This window comes from Microtus pennsylvanicus, chromosome 5, assembly GCF_037038515.1.
Source record: "Microtus pennsylvanicus isolate mMicPen1 chromosome 5, mMicPen1.hap1, whole genome shotgun sequence".
Lineage (NCBI taxonomy): Eukaryota > Metazoa > Chordata > Mammalia > Rodentia > Cricetidae > Microtus > Microtus pennsylvanicus.
Window position 1 is genome coordinate 16,779,958 of NC_134583.1, and position 16,718 is coordinate 16,796,675.

At 36.1% G+C, this 16,718-nt stretch overlaps 1 long non-coding RNA gene across 1 annotated transcript in view; it reads left to right on the plus strand.

The window, feature by feature from the left end:
• The window catches only part of LOC142850710 (uncharacterized), a 346,625-nt gene that overhangs the window by 151,701 nt on the left and 178,206 nt on the right, over nucleotides 1-16,718 (plus strand). The window lies entirely within an intron of this gene.

A 16,718-nucleotide genomic window follows, 5' to 3' on the forward strand; every position in this document is an offset into this window, starting at 1 on the left:
TAAACAAAATAAGAAACTCCTTCCCAAAGCATCATGTCCTTAGATCCAAATTTCAAAGTCAAGGCATTTTCAAAATCTCTACGTTGGATTAGTTCATCAGCATTTATAAACAAATATCTTTTGGCATCTGTTGCTCCTTCCTCAGCATTCAAACAATTCAAAGAGAGCAAAATAGCATACAGTATCAAGATTCTCTGTGTATTTTCCATCTTTGTGCACTTTATTTTAACCTCTATTTTGTTTATTTTTACTTTTATTTTTTGCTTTGAGACAGGTTCTCTGTATCTTTGACCTAGAATAACTCTGTAGACCAGGCTTTCCTTGAACTCTCAGAGATCCGCCTGTCTCTGCCTCACAGGCATTGGGATTAAAGGTGTACACTACTACACCTTGAACTCACAGAGATCTGTTTGTCTCTGCCTTCTAGGCACTGGGATTAAAGCCATGTGCTACCACACTTTGAAGTCACAGAGGTCAATCTCCCTCTGCCTCCCAAGTGTTGGGATTAAAGGTGTGTACTACCACACACAACAACTCTCTTCCTTTTTTTTTTTTTACTTTAAGAACTTCAACTTTTAGCTTGCATATATTTTTAACACACTGTAAACCATTTAGAAATTTTCATTGTCTTTGAATCTCTCTTTACTGTATATCTCTCTTTTTCTGACCACATGAGACTTTAATTTGCCAAGAAATATCAGTAGGACTTAAGCCATGGCTTTGCCAGCTAGATCCAGTCCATTCCTTAGCTTTCCAGCCTCATGGCTGAGGTACTGGCTGTAGCCATGTTTACTGCCACAACTCTATGGCATTTCAAGGTTCCTGCCAGCAAGTAAGTTGCAGCATTATGTCCACAGACAACACACAAGTCCTCTCTCTGAAGTCGGCCCCCCTGCCTCAAACAGTCAGAGTTTGTCCTGGCAGGATGGCCCAGAAAGCCAGCATTTTCAAACGGCGTAGCTTTTTTCCTGCTACGGCTGAAAACCGAAAAGCATGCATTCAGCTTTTCGTCAACACCGCTTAAGTGTTTCGTGGCAGGACCTCTTAATGAGCTGCAGAGTTTTGCAGCTAAAACTGAGTCAGGAAGCCTCTCTTAGATGAGAGGGCTTGCTTGCCTCTAGCAAGCAGAGTAGACCCGAGAAATTGTCGCTACCAAGAAAACATGCTTTCCTCTTTCCCAAGCTTTTTCAGGCTTTCTGTGGATCCAGTTGTCCACACGTCTGGGCGCCATTCTGTTGTAATTAGAGCGGCAGGGCTGTATCCCGGCACCCGGCCACCCGCACGGCTAGCTTATGCCCGAAATAACAGCACACAAACTGTATTCATTTAAACACTGCTTGTCCCATTTCTATCTAGCCTCTTCTAGGCTAATTCTCGCACCTGGACTAGCCCATTTCTAATCATCTGTGTGTAGCACCCCAAGGTGCACTTACCGGGAAGATTCTAGGCTACTTCCATTCCTGGGTCGGAGCTTCATCGCGTGTGTCTGCCCAGGAGAGGAGAGGATGTCGTCTCTGCTCCAGAGCAGAGCTGTCGAGTCTGAGCTCACTTCCTCTTCCTCCCAGCAATCTGTTCTGTTTACTCCACCCACCTATGTTCTAACCAATAAAATGGGCCACGGCAGTTTCTTTATTAGCCAATGACCTTCCTCCATCAAAGTAGAAAGTGTGAATTACATTATTTTGATCTTTTAATTTTTATATTAGCTTCAAGAAATTCTTGAATATTCTTGAGTTGGAGGATAAGATATAAAGTAACAGGATCTGGCCATGTCAAGCCTCGTCTGTCAGTCTTGCTGTCATCTCCCCATAGCTGACTATGAATTTTAGACATGATTATATAGCCAGTTGATCAGGTTCTTCCTATTACGGCAAACTCACCTGCCTTTTGAGATAGGAAAATTGCTATAACTTCATGGGATTTAGGAAGTAGATGTTGAATGATAGAATGAATCTGATAGAAAGATCATAATTGAGAAGTAAACCAAAGGCATTTGGGGTATCAGTGAGTTCTCTTTCTCTCTCTCCAATACAGGGCCATTGTATTCACAAAAAGGATAATCTACAAAGAAAGCAAAATCTATCATTATTATGCAGCTGCCTATTGCTTGCAATTTCAGATGATCTGCCTTAAAACATTAGGGAGATTATACTTTGTAGTAGATCTGAAAAAAATTGATGTTTACAAGATAAATCTAATAGTAAACTTCAAAACTGGATGCTATTCTGTTTAATATATTATATATACTATACAATTTGTATTATATGTAATGTTCATAATACTATATGTATAATATACATGGTATACACATATATAGCATGTATACAGAATGATAGAATAATGAATATCAAAATTAACTAGTTGTACAGTGACCTAGTATAAAATCTAAAATCCTCAAAATGATGTTCAATAATTCTAAGGAATTGATTAAAAAATAGTCACCAATATTTAGGCATGTACACACACACACACATAGCTTGCATATCAATACAATTTGTACATATATGTATGTATGTATATATGCAATCATGTATGTGCATCTTCATATATACAAATATATCCATCAATCACATTTTATGCCTTAGACTAAATTACTAAAAAACATATAGTTATGATATTGGTGTCAATGACATGTATTAAATGATATTTGTGATAAAATGCAAATGAGTCAGCTATGAAATAAATTATTATTTACTTCAATAATTTTGTTAGAAGGAAGTTAAACATTGAATGATTCTGTATCAATATTAAGACAGGCCTAACAGCAGAATAAATGATGAAAGCTTCTCTACTTTAGGAATCTGAAATCTATTTAATGTGTTATCTCATTCCTAATCACTCATTAAGATGAAATGTGATAAATTCTACTCTTTTGTTTAAGAACTCATAAAGTAAAAGTGATAGGCATCATCTGAGAATTTGTTTCCTACAGGTTAGAATAGTGTGAAAAGTGCCAAGGCAGACATACTCAAGTCACAAGTCCACCAAGTATATTTCTAGAAATACAGAGAAATATGGGTATAATTTATGCATGTAAGAACTCTGAAGATGAGTGCAGCTGAAAAATAAAGGATGATTGAAAGTAGAATGAGAATGTTAATTTGTCATTTTAAAAAGCCACAGTGAGGAAAACATGAGAGTTGTTCAGTGTACAATTCTATGTGTTGTGCAAAGCCTGGGAGAATCATCAAATGAAGGTGCAATCGAGAGTTTATGACCAGAGTGCATTTAAATGAGCAATGTATTTGTGAGAGCAACAGCAATAGAATATCCCACATCATGACTCCATAAAAGTTAAGAGAAGTAGGCCCAAAGAAGGAAATTTAGGACAAGAATAATATCATTGTCTTTGAAAAATGCAGTATGAAAAAGAAAAAAAACAATAAAAGTTAATTATGCTTTGTTTTGCAGTGTTTTTTTCACAACAAAATGTTTTTCTTTCTATAAAAGAAGGTAAAATTCATAAATTATTTGTAACTCTAAACTGAGGAAGGCTTCTCATGATAACACATCACAAATAATGACAGAATGAATGGAGGATGCTTTCATACTAGAAAGCAAATGCCAGGGAAATAATAAGCTGTTTGCAGCATTTTCAGACCAAGCATGTAAAAATAGAATCTACTCATACACCCCAAGTATGCAGATACCAATTATATGAAGGATAGTGCTTTATTAATTATGAAAAGATTACCAAGAAAGCAGTAAAAACTCTACCAACCAAAGTCCCTCAGAAAAACGTAGAGGCGTAAAAAAATTCATCCCATAGAAACCAAGTGCCTATGAGATTCCCTACTCTTTTAGTTGATGATATTATAAGGGTTGATATTACTTTAACAAGTCAGTTTAGGAAACAGAACTAGGGATACTGGTTTGATTATTCAACTCAGTTCAAATGCATGAAACTGAGTGAAGGTCTAGACTATCAATTTAGACTATAGTTTTCAAAGCTAAAAGAATGATAGATACACATGGGAAAGGGTAGCATTGGGCAGAAATATAAATGTCTTCAAGAATTCTTGGTCAATTTGGAGATTCAAGAATACACTGTAGATTACCCTTGTAGAGCACTAATACTTCTTTGGGAAAGAAGTAAAAAAACTCTAAAATATGTCATTTGGTCTCGGGACTGTAAGAAGATTTGGAGACTTATATTTGTATATTTTCTAAAATAGATTCAATAGCAACTATGGTGAGGGAAGGTATTACATGAAAACACATCAAATACACTTTTGCAAAACACAGGTCTGCTCTTATACCCGAAGAACCCAGTTTTGTCATGTGTATTCCAAAAGTTAATACTTATGAGCACTCTAGTGTATTTGGTATTACTACATTATTTACATAGATGATCTTTTGTTAATTTGTACTAATTCCATGAAGTAGAAGTAATAATCATAATTTAAGTAACGGTAACAAACTTAAAGAGTTTACATTCATTTGTTTGAGAGCAGTGCCCCAGTTGGAATAACCAGAAGTTTTATCCTGTTAATGTGGCATAAGAACTCCTCATCTCCTTCCTTGATGGTTTTATGTATTACTGATGTTACTGGAGATAAAACTAGCCTGCATTGCAAGGTTGAGAAACAAAGAGATGGAAAGCCACTCAGGATGGCCCGCGTGCCTTTTGGGAGGTTGGCAGTCAAACGTGGCACCAAACTCTGGATCCAATCAAATGTTTAGTACTGTCCAACTTTCCATATGGTTGAGAGATCTGGGTCTGTCACAGATGTCGCACGCAGCTTCCTACATCACCTGCAAGACATATGTGACATGAATGTGAAAGCGGAATTTCTAAAAGTTACCCCAGCTGGGTTTGTCATGGCGAGGCAAAGATCAGCACAGCAGCAAGCATGGGAACCAGGCAGAGTTGAGGGGGGATGATTCACCAGGAGGCCCTGAGTCAGCTGCTCAGCAGGGAGCTGAAGTGGGGCATTGTGAGGAGGTGGAGGAGGCAGGCCTGGCAAAAGAAAGGCTTGGAGGACACATTGAATCACAACTTCTAACAATGTGGCATGGCTGTGCAAACAACGTCAGACAGGCCAAACTTCCATGCAAAAAAATCAAAGACTGAGTGACTCTTTTTGGGCAAGTGTGTCTGGCAGCCTCCAAGGAGGAAAGGAAGGGCTGCAAGTACAATATGCTCTGCAGACAGAGGAGAGAGTCCCAGCCCAAAGCCTGCTTCCATGTGTGTGAAGTGTGGAAAATCGGAGACATGTACTGGGCTCTTCAGCCACATTCTCACCCTTGGAAAGCAATCAGCCACCAGACAAATCTCCAATTTAAATGACAGCAAAATGTATGCTTGGAGTTATCTGACCAAATTAGCAACTGAGATATTCTAGGGACTTAATTTGCACATTGAGTTTAAATAGTATTATATTTGTATAGCAGATTATGTAACCAAAAATGTTAATGGGAAAATGATTTTATTTGACTGGGAAATTGGCACCCTGACTAATTGTCTGAAAAGGAGCCAATTTTAAAATTCAGATGCTATTTGAATGAACTACTATCGACTGAATTAGGATTTATTGTGTAGAATATGCAGTTTTTAAAAATAGTCTAAGGAAAGAAAAAAAGCACTCAATGAACTAAGTTTGTGTTCTTCACTGTGTTCTTGGATGAACTTTAGAATGGCATAATTAGGGCCATCAGAATCACCAGGGAGCCTGGGGCAGCATGGGACCTGATAAACGTCCTGAAGTAAGCATACTGTAGGAATAAGTTGGTTTGGTGGTTGTTGTTGTTTTGGTGCTCCTCAGCAGGATGGGTTGGTTTCTGTATACCACTTAGCCAGTTAACAATTCTTTGCTAAAAGGTTTGGATAGTTTTGTATAAATACCTAGAAATAGTATATGCTTCTTCAGTATATATTGGTATGAGGTGGCACACACACTTAGGAATGACTGTGTTTGAATGTGATATTTAATGTGCTTACTATGTTATGGAAGCTCAAAGTTTACAATAAAGGCTGATGATATTATTTTCTTACTATGAAATTTATTAGCCATAACTGGCAGACACTAAATAAGAAATAATACTTGGTGACAATTATTTGCATGGAAGGAAGTTTTGGAAAGAAACTTTTCATTCTTTAGAAAGATTTTCCTTTGTTAGTGAACTGTAAGGATCTTATTATTCTGGTTACCCCTGTCTCCTCCAGAACAAGCTTGGATCTTGTGAATAACGGTTAACTGGCCCTTTTCTTCCATGACTTGCCTTTGGGGTATGGAACTGTACAAGGCTTCATCAGAAAAGCCTTTTCTCTTCACCCTATCCCTGGTAGCCCCCCTCTCTAAGACAACATCTTCAAGTTGCCACAGACAAACTGTGAGTGTTAGCTGAATATCCTTGACAGGAGCTAAGTCTTTTGGGCATTAAAATAAAGTTTTGCTTCTCTCTTGGCATGTGAAGACTGAGCGTGTGCTTTGACACTGTAGCAGAGGATGTGAGCAAGACAACTTTCAGAGCCTCAGAGGTGTCGGCAGGAAAGAAATCAGTAGTAGACAGTATCAAGGTGATTTCCCACGTATAGAATCCCAGAAAGTCAGCTCATTGCCCCTCTTGGCTCATAGAGCCTCCTCTATTGTCAAGAGCCACATAAAATATCTTTCAATCGAGTACAGCAGCTCTCTTAGAAAGAAGCACAGACGTAGGAACAAAATCATGTACAAAAATTTTAAATCATGTTTCTTGGTTCATTCACAAGACTGTATGTTACTGTTGGGGAAAATTTCTCCGGAATAGCTCATAACCAGAATACTTATTCCATTTATTTGAATTTCTTTAAGAGCTGAAACAATCATTTTCTAAAGGAATCAGTGTTTCCACTATTCTGGTTTGTTTCAGATTTTGGATTATAAAATATGTTTGCATTTGCATTGTGGATGTCGGAAACAGTTTCTTGCTGGTGCTGAAATAGACCAACCTTCCTATTGGTATACAGTATGTAAAAACTGATGTCTACTTGTCACATATTGAGGCTGGTGGGTTTTTATTTCAGCAAGGCACACACCCATGTACCCCATAACTAGGGTAAGAAGTATGATTTTATGCATAGCAAGGTTTACAATCTTTTGAATTTTCTGAATATTTTCATTTTGCTTACTTTTGAAATTTTCAAGGTAGTAGAAACATCACCACATAGAGGTTACACCTGTGTTCAGTTTGGTTTTGTAACAATCCCGTAGCAACCTCATTACATAATTTCCATTAATATTTAATTCATTGCACGTAGCAACCTGTATAGCTATAGGAGAGGACATAAATTAGCATTGCAGAGTATGAACATTTGCTACATGGCAAAACTGTTTCTTCTGGCAACCATTTTGCATTTTTAAAGCCACAAGCACTCCCTCTAACAGAACTCCAAACAGCGGGGCAGGCAAAGTGGGATGAAGATACTGTAACTAAATGAAGGAGGGCTGAGGGGTTAAAAACTTTGCTGGATGATTTTGCCATGACTGCCCCAAATTCATACTCTTTAGTAGATGAATGAAAAGAGTCCCATGTGGGATTTCTAAACTTGCTGGAAATGGATGAGAACCCTTCTGCTCTGCTGGAGTTTGTAAGTAGTTTCTCGTAGCTGCTTTCTACACAACTGAAATTGGTTGGATTCTTTTACTTTTCTTCTGGCAAGAAATGTTACTCATATCTGCATATTTTTCTCTCTGTTTTCTTTTTGGCTTGAAGACAAAGCTTTCTGAAAGACCCAGACACAAAATGTTTCTACTGGGGAGGCTCTGAATGTACTCTCTTGGTCTCTGTTCCACCTTGGATTCTTAGCTTTGTTTCTTGGATAACTTTTATGGTACCCCAGTGGTTATTGTTGCTGTTAATTCTAAACTATTAATTTCTGTCACTCACTCATAAACTAGATTGTGAGACAGCATTTTTTCCACTCTGCATATTGCAGGCCCCAAATTATTTATTTACTCCCACTGTTTCTAAGCTGAGCATAAAATATACTCAGCTCCATGTTTGAAAGGCTGTGGGAAATTGCTCAAAGGTGAGGTGAGTGTGCCTACCATACAGCCTTCTGATCTCAAATTTCCTTTTGTTAGCTCAGTGACTTCTACAGACTCTTTCTTAGCTAGCATCCCACGGTGAGCTGGACATGAGTAGTAAGCGACCTAGAGTGTCTTCTTAGCCTTCATAATCAGATGTTCTCCTAGACACCTGTCTTACAAAAATATCCAGTTATTTTTTTTTGTTTAGAATAGTAAAATAATACTTGTACCTCATAATCCATTAATTGGCAAACACTCCTTTTTGGTTTTAGTTTTAAAAACAAGAAGTCCTCAAGAACAAATCAAGGAAAGATGTAGCACATGTTAGCCTTTGAAATAAAAATAACTTCTTGCTCAATCAAAAAAAAAAAAAGAACAAATCAAATCATAATTACTTGCAACCCCATTCATATTGTCAAAGAGGTAGAAAAGGAAGTGGCTGAAATCCATTGTTTTGTATAGGGTGAGGTTATTTACTATTCCAACCCTGTTCTTGAAGTTAGCCCTTGTTTCTATTCCAAACTTTTGTGCTATAGATGATGAAACTATGTTTCATAATTATTATCTCTCCTCTAATAGGTATATTGTAATATAACATGGAATTATATTTAGGTATAGAATCCTAATACATATATGCATTTATTATTGCCCAGTAAATACTGAATAAAATTTAGTGAAATTTTGAGCATATATAAACATACCTTTAGGCAATAAAAATATTGAATTAGCAATATTAGAATTGCTATGTTCAAACCAGGATCAATTATACATTCTTAAACTGCATCTTCTCCTAGGCAAGTTATTTAAATATTTACTTATATAATCAAAGTAATGAAATACATTTGCTAAATTATTGTGAAAATTAAATGTCGGTATATGTAAAGTTCCTGTAATAGTGTATGCACGACATAGTAAATACACTGTAAGTTTTAGCCATTGTGCTATGATTGCTATTGTTGTGTTTTATGGAATACCCTGCTACTAATCAAGCACAATTAAAACAAAGGACAGAAATGAAACATTTGAATGTTATTATAAATCATAATGTATCTGTTTGCTGTTAATACTTCTTTCAAGTCCTTACCATCTCTCAGCTTTCCAGCTATATTTAATAGCTATTCAGGTATCAAATTGTAAGCAAGTGTTTTTTTTTAAGTGAATCATTCAACAAAGTGTAAATTAATTAAATTTTGCATTCATCTGAAAAAATATTTGTGTGTGATAATCTTTGAAAGTTTTAAAAATGGATGAATTTCAAAATTAAGCTTTGTGAATGGTGATAACATGCTAGAATAATAGATATCATGTCTCATAAAAAGCAAAACAAAGATTCTTAGATAAAATAGGTCATTGTTCTGAGTTAGTCAGTACAGGCAGTGTGGTACTATATTTCCCCATCTTGCTTTCTAAATTTTTGTCTTTCTGGAGATCTGTGAGTTTCTCCAATCAGCAGGATTGAATATTCCTTTTATCATCATCTGAGTTGCTGACTGTAAGAAACAGACACCTCTTATATTTTAGGATTTGAAATCCAGCATTACTTGAAGGAAACTACAGAAAAAGCTTCTAGCAAGAGAGGAAATATTAAAATTATAAGTTGATTCAAAAATCAAACATATTAATATACAGGTATTATTTATAAATAGATAAATTTTGCCTATATAAGCAATTATCAAAGAATCATCAGTTTCATGCTTGGAAATAAAAAATCAGTTAGATTTAATCTTTTCCATTTTGTAGGCTTAAGGCTGGACAAAATGATACTAATGTACTAAAAATTTAAAACAAACTTAAATGTGCTTTCTCTCTTCTTGTTCGTGTTTTTCCTGGGGAGTACATGAATTACTATCTTTCACCATTTTACAATGCCACCCGTGTTAAGAACACTTGAAAGCAAGTAAAGGGTAATTATTATTATAGACTCTGGAAATACTAAGCAGTGCTTAAATCTTTATGGGAACTGTAGGGACTAGGGAGTATCACCTTAATTAGGATGTGTAGATTACATATATTAATTTTTAAAGCATTCATTTTGTAAAACAAAGGGAAGTTAATAGGGAAGGCAATAGTGTAACACGTTTCCCTAATTTATAACCTTTCATATAAGCTCACATAGGTGACTCAAAGTATGAAATCAATTGGCTATTTTATGGCAGGGAATTGGTTTCATTGTAGATGGGGCTAGAACATAATTGATGATCACAAATTGTCATTTGTACTGACAATAGCATATGTTATATATTCCTTGTATAGTTGAGCCTTTATTTAACTTATCTTAGTCTCAAACTTAGGAATAGCGATGCTTGCTTTTGGTCTGTGAGGAAAGCTCTTGCTGTTTCTCTGGGAAGCACAACCCTAGTGCTCTTTCTCCCTCCCTCTCTTTCCTCCCCCTTTCTTGAAGTGTTTCTTTTGTTTGTCTCCATTACACCAGCTCGAAGGGACACAGTGTTTCTGCACAGTGGGAGTTGGCAATCTCCGAAGAGGCTTTTCCAGCACTGCTTTTTAGACTGAAATCATTACAATCTTCAATAGCTACTTGGATTAGAAAAAAAAAGGAAAGAAACTAGCACATTATTATTCTCAAAACCATCTCAATGTAAAAAGAGGCTATTTGCTTGGTTCTCCCCCAGCTCCCCTTCCTCCCTCCTCCTTCCACCCCTGCTCATCTTGCTTCTTTTCTTTCTAAATGTGTTTCCTTCACACCTAAGTTTCGTTTGCACGGTCCTGATTCACTAATTCTATTCAAACTGAGTATACAAATGCATTTTTTCCTGTTGGTTCTGAATATTTTTACATTGCTTATGCTAAGGACTATAGTCAGATAGCTTGCACTCATTGGTATTTGATTTCTATCTTTGAGAATGTAAAATATATCAGCACTGACCCAAATAATGCTTTCAAACCCAGAAGTTATTAACATGTTTAGTTGATGGAAAGTGGTTTTAATAATAACTTTATAACAATTTCTAAGTTGGTGATAATTCTTGTTCATAATATTCCTGTATCAAACGCTGGTCCCGTGCTATTCTGAAGCTTCTGAAGTGCCTGCTTTCATCACTAGTCTCATTTGTTTATACACATGCCCACAAGTGACCTGAAGTACACTGGAGACGCTCAGGGCATGAGGAGCTGCCAGCAATGCCTTCACCCTGTGAAAGGGATTAGCGTATATGAACACGTAAGATTTCCAACAGAGGTTTGTAGTGTCGTCTTGTAATTTATTTGTTCTCTTCAGTGAGCATAACTATGAATAATGAAAGGGAATGGTATGAATAAAAGAGAGTAATTTATGTACTTTATCAAACCTGCACAACCAATTTATATCCTATGAAGCAACTCGATGTATGTGTATTCAAATAAAATAAAAATAATATGCTTTTTGTTGTTAAATGTGATAAGCACCAAAAGAGGAGAGAAAACAAACAAGTATAATTTGTAAATAATGCTTTTTATTTTTATATGTTTTAAAATAATGAGTCAGTGTAAAGCCGTAGAGTGTGTTTATTTCTATCTAAACCTATAGTTGTCCCTGGACATACCATGGAATTTTCCAGAAGATGTCAGTACAGCTTTTCTATCCTCCTGCCTCTAGTCATAGGGCTTCAGATAGAGTAACCACTAGAGAGGCTTATTTTTCATTAATACTGTGTTTGTAGTATTTATAATCACTAAAGTCAAATGCTTCTCTTTATTTCTTTAGAATTTAATTTTGTTTCCTCAAGTTATTTTACAGGAGCAAATGTAAGTCCACATAAAAAGCAGATTCTTTCAATAGAGTTCAGAAACATTGTTCCCGTCAAAATTTGCTATATAATTCAGGGTGTAGTTCAAGGATATTTTTCCATTAAACCTCATTCACTGTCTTGGGTTTCTCTCAGCCTCTTTTGCAGACCTGTGGCCCTGCATCGCTTTCTGTAGGGCACATTAAACATTCTTCGGCTACATCAGCATCTATGCTGCAGAACTCTCGCCTATTGTTTAAATGCCTTAAGTATCTCAATATTGTGTTCTCGCTCCTCTAAAGTCCTCCCTTGGTACCTTGTATGCTGAGACTTGTTGAATGGTGGACTAAAATACAGAAAATGGCTTTGGTTTAGACTATCTTCTGCGTGATACAACTTCTTATGCTGGTTTAAGCATTAGAAATAACAGCAATATTGGCAGTAGCAATAAAGGATTGATATGGGAATGAATCAGCACATGCTGTTATCTTCAAATCCATATATGTATATTTATATCTACACCACTAATATGTAAGTAGTAGAGATGAGATTCTGGGACTAAAGAAAAATTAACAAAAGTGTATGCATAAGTTTTATTTCTCGGGCTCCATCAATAGTACTATAATGTAAAACCGAGTGAAGAGTTCAGCTTTAATATTGCACTTGCAAATTACAGCTCTTCAGAATGCACCAGTTGCTCAAAAGGTTATGAATGATGTCATTTGCATCCACATAGGGAGCGACTCTTGCCTGACTTTTCAGATCTGTTTACAGAGATCCAAAATGTTCTGCCTATTTGTTTATCTAAAATATGTTTCTTTGTGAATGCCAGAAAGGAATTGCTACTGTAATCCCAGGTATCAATTTGCTTCCTGTAGGATATTGCCTTATGATCCCTGCTCGCTCTCCTTTTATTTTTTTATAATCCCAAGCCCTAGAGGCATCATTTCAGCCTAAGTCAGTGATTTAGAGGCTCTCTTGCTTTTATTTATAAATGTGCATGCCGTAAAAAGTTACATAGCTCAGAATATAATGAAAACTGCTCACAAAATTTTGCTTTGAAAATCACAAACATGTCCTCATAAATATAGCTTTAGCCCAGCCTTACATTCTCTTAATACTCAGATAGCTACCTACCTCACACCTTGGTTCTGCATTCAGAACTATGATAGTATTTGAGACTCGGTTGTTGACGGTTCACACAACACATCCTATGTGTTCACATGTATGTTATCAAATTTTCCAGACATCTTTTCTTTCTGGGCAAGCTCTCCAGTCAAATATTAATAGCAAAACTGAGCTCCTTTGTGCTGAGCATATAATACATTCCATGATGCTGGCCTTAGGATATTGGGTGGAACAGAACTGAGTTGTGAGGAAGATTGCAAGGAATTCATTTTTTATTAAGGGTCTAGAATCTTGGAAGATGATATATATATATATATATATATATATATATATATATATATATATATATATGTGTGTGTGTGTGTGTGTGTGTGTGTGTGTGTGTGTATGTGTGTGTGTGTATGTGCGTGTGTGTGTGAACTAACACACACACATATGTATTTCTCATTTCAAAATGCATGCTATTTCATGAAGTAGTTAATATATATGTCAGGTTACAAGTTGAATGCCCTTCTGCTTGAAATATTTCCTGATTGGAAACTTTTACTCTTAGGTATTCGTTTACTATAAGTGATGGAGAATGTCTAAGTAAAAGAGAAAAAGGATTAAAACAGTGGGGATGTAGAAAAAGAAGAGAAAGAAAAAGGAAGAAGAGAAAGGAAAGATAAAAAACCTCCAATAAATTATTTTAAAACATACTTTCTGGTTAAAGATAGGTTAAATAAGACCTACTGTTTTTGATTTAAATATATTAATTTCAATGGACGTACTCATGCTGACATAATAGAAGTGTTTTAAGGTAATGAATCATTATTTTAAAGGTCACCAATTGGATTCCTCCACCTGAATAATTTTCCACCTGCCGTTCTGCAGGTGGATGGTTTCACACATGCAGCTTCATCGGCTTGGGAAGTGGCCTGCATGCTGGAAAGCATTTAACTGGAAACAAACATACATTCAATTCCCAAGGTCGATGGCTAAGCCGTGTCACTCGGGTTTCATGATGTTTGGAATTAAAAGTTGTCTTTCACAGTTTTCAAGGAAAATACCCTGCTTTCTGTCTGGGTTGAGTCTGAATGTCACAGTGAGCAAGTAGGCAGACTTCTGAGACAATTCTTACTTCATATTCTTTATTATTCTTTACCTGTCCTGATTCTTTTTATATTTTTGATAATTTCCTATGTGCCTACTTTATTTGCATCCTTTGTCCCTCCCATCAATCTTCCCATGTCCTTCCTTTTAAATTCATGACCTCTTCTTTTTTAACAATTGTTACTATATATAAATAATATGTAATTTTAATAGAGTCTATTAAGTCTATTGTTAAGTGTGTGTGTGTATTTAAGGCTGATCGCTTATGATTAGATTGCATATCAAGGGACTCATCCCTGGAGGAGGTTGATTTTTCCCTCTCTCAGCCATTACTTGCCTATAGTTCTTTGTCTAGGGGTGGGGTCCTCTGAGATTTTTCCCCTTCTACACTCACGTGTCAACTGGTGTTGTCATTATACAGGGCTTGCTATATGACCATATTTTTGAGATTCAGTTGGTACAAATTCCCCTGTCAGATACTGAAGAAACTATGCTACAGTAGGTATTCCTTTCTTTCCTTTTTAAAATCTTCTACTTTCTCTTCCATGATGCTCCCTGAGCCCTAGGCTTAAGGATTACATTCTAGAGATATCAACTGGGCTTGGGTACCTGATACTTTGTTTCTCTCTACATTGGATTTCCACAATAGTTTCATACTGCTTTCAGAAATAACTATTTCTGAAGTCTAGTGAGAGATAAAAATATTTGAGGTTGCAAAGACAAGTTTCTAGACTGGAGTTAGAAGGTATTCTCCAATAGGAGAGTGACAGTATGTTCTCTTCTAGTGGCTATGCCCTCATCAGACAAAGATAGTTGGCTAGCTTTACAGTAACATGAAGAAACTCCCTCCTAGTGAATATGCCTTAACTCCAACTAAGAGTCATTGCCTGTCAGTGAGATGTAAGTAACACTATGTCACCATTGGTGATAGATTGCTATGCTGGTCATTGTTGAAGATTGAAGGCTTTGCCTCTGAGGAGAACTGATAGTTGCTTTTCTCCTTCAGCAGATGGCAGAGCACCTTTAGATACCACGAGAGATAGTTCTTACAGAGAGTAGGCTTCCATGTCAGTTCCAGCTCAGCTACTCTAAGAACTATGTACAAGTTGTGACCACAGTAATATTTTATGTTATTTTGGTTTTTTCTTGCTAGGCACTGTGAATGGAGTCACAAGGGTGAATGAGATGTCAAGCATTTTGTACATATGTTGAGGAGTGATCTTTTATGAAAATTTTCTGGGCTGATGTACAAAGTGATGGTATCAGTTTTCAATCCTACCAGCAATGAACGGGGTTCTTTTCCCACATTCTTAGAAGCATGTATCATTGTTTTTGTTTCTTTGTTTTCTTTTTTATCCTGGCCATTCTGAATCTGGCACAATGAAATTTCAAAATAGTTTTAATTTACATTTCCCTAATATTTAAGGATTGAACATTTTAAAAGATTTTTTATCTGCTTCTTTATTTCTCCTTTTGTGAACTATATATTTGGGCACACTGCCCATTTTAAATTGGATTTACTTTAAATTTCAGTTTTCTTCTTTTACATATTCTGGATTAAACCCTGTCAGATGCTATCTTGTTCAAGATTGCCCGAGACTCTCTGTACTTATTCTTCACTGAAATGATTGTTTCCTTTGCTATACAGAAATATTGAAATTTTTAAGTTCCCATTTGTCAACTGTTGTCCATATTACTGAGATGAATTGGGCAACATATTGATTCCAGAAACCTGGGATTATCCTTGTCCAAGATGGCACAAAACTTTGTGCCTGTGCAAGTGTGCAGAACCAGAGGAAAGTTCTGCATAGAGAACCTTAATTAAAAGTGGACTAATGTTGAATTATGGATATTAATAGAATAGGATTATGCTTTAAATTATTGGGTTAGGAAGTCTAATCTGAGAAACTAAGAAATAATGTTTCTCATTTTTTTTTTCTTTTTAAGACAGGTTTTCTCTATGTAACAATCCTGGCTATCCTGGATTTCAGTTTGTAAACTAGGCTGGTCTCAAACTCATAGGAAGCCACTTGTTTCTGTTTCCCTAGTGCTGGGATTAAAGGTGTGTGCCACCATTGCTTGGCTAAAAACTTCTCAATTTTAACACAAATAGAGAGGGAAATTATACATTACTACATCTCTTCAGATTCAAATAAGAAGCCAATGAAGATGATGATTCTTGAAGCCTAAACAAGGAGCTTTGTGAAGGCTCTAATGGTTCTCTCCACAGTCTCTAGAGACTGGGTGTAAGCTATGTTTACCTAAGCACTTAAGAATCTGAGAGACTATAATTAGACAAACAAAGTTCAAAACAAAATTGAGGGCAAATTTTAGAAAGCTAAGGAGCTTGGATGAAGAATAACAATAATAGGAATAACTGTCTGTACTTCACGCATGGTCTCTGCGACACATGAGGTAGATACTACAGTGACAGGAGAAATAGATGTCACTCTTAAAAAAGAATGTTTTGTTTTGTGTGTAAACAATCCATAAAAATTAGAGTTTGTATTATTATTTCATTACTTTTCCTTATCGTGTATAGCTAATAAAATACTCGAGGTTCTGAGGCTCGAGTAAAAGCAATTAAAGTTTTAGTTACTGCTACATAGGAGTTTGAAATATGGAAAAATGTGCTTACAGCATTCAAACAGCTTGTACCTTACCTAATATTAATGGGCTGGGCATATAGGAGCTGTAAGGAATCTAAACTACATTTATCGATAGCTTGTTTTACTATAAAAATCCTTCTGGTTTTAAAATTTTG